Genomic DNA, 1,214 nt, shown 5'->3' with positions numbered 1-1,214 from the left:
TCTCTGCAGATGGTCTTTCTGACCTGTAAATAAATGTGGATGACAAGCTCCTAAGCCTCTGGCTTCCAGGTAGAGGGGCTGCTGGCCTGGGGCCTCAGCCGTCGCCCTGCCTTCTCTCCAGTTTGGCTGCATCCTCTCCTCCACTTCCAGTTGCCAGGAGACAGCGAGATGTGCAGTTGCTATTAAATGAACTTACCGATATTGTTTGTTTTGCACTAAAATTTCTGTGATTTAACAATAAAGTCTGTCAACCAGAGGCCGAGTGTTTCTGTGACACCTCAGCCGGAAGAGTGGCTGCTGCTGAGCTCCGAGGCCGTGAATCTGTAAGTGCCCAGCAGTCCTATGGCCCCGTTTGGCCAGAGAAAGAAAATGCCATCTGGTCCTCCCTGACACACCTGGGGCCAGCAGTGGGCAAGTGGTCACGGGAGTGCCCCCAAAGGTGGGTCCAGAGCTGCCCTGTCCTTACCCCTGCAACCCGCCGGCCCAGCCCCACGGGTAGTTTACCAGAGCCAGAGTGAATTGCCGGTTCTTTTTTTTTTTTTTAAATTCAGACCATTCCAGAAACGTTCAGTGCGTATCAGTTGAACAAAACCAAGGGGAGAATATGGAGGGAATAACTTAATTTAAAAAAGGAATACACACGAACACTATATTCAAAACCCAAGGGAACATCAGTCGTTTTATGAGCCCGGCACGTTTGGAAAGCCAGTGAAATGGAGAGAATGCCGTTGGCTGACAATGACCATGTCTGTCTGTGTGGGGAAGCAGGGATTACTCACTGCCCCCACCTGGATGTCCGGCCAGGGATGTGGCAGAAATGCACTGGGACTTGAACTGGGGTCAGAGAGTCAAGGCCAGGCAGGGTATGCCTGCTCTGGGCTCCCTCCCTGGTGCTGGACTCCTGTGCTGTGAGGCGGGGTGGGAGGGGCAGAGGGCCGGCTTGGCCTCTTTCAGCTCAGCCTGGGCTGAGATCATCCTCAGACTCCTGGGCTCTCGGTGACCCTCCTTACCTTGTTCTTACATACTCACCCTTTCTGTTTGGTTTTCTTAAAAAAATAACATTTTATGAAGGTAGAGATCAGATGCCGAACGAGCGTCTGGCAGAAGTGGAATCTGAGCAGCTGACGTGGGCCCTGCCTCTGGGCCAACCCAAGGCTGTGCGCCCAGAGCTGCCTGGGGAGGGCCCTCCCCCGGCCCCCCCACCCCCCGCCCCG

The sequence above is a fragment of the Neophocaena asiaeorientalis genome, unplaced genomic scaffold, assembly GCF_003031525.2.
Source record: "Neophocaena asiaeorientalis asiaeorientalis breed wild unplaced genomic scaffold, Neophocaena_asiaeorientalis_V1.1 scaffold501, whole genome shotgun sequence".
Classification (NCBI taxonomy): Eukaryota; Metazoa; Chordata; class Mammalia; order Artiodactyla; family Phocoenidae; genus Neophocaena; species Neophocaena asiaeorientalis.
The sequence above is the reverse complement of the archived record's forward strand: the minus strand, read 5'-3'. Positions refer to the sequence as shown.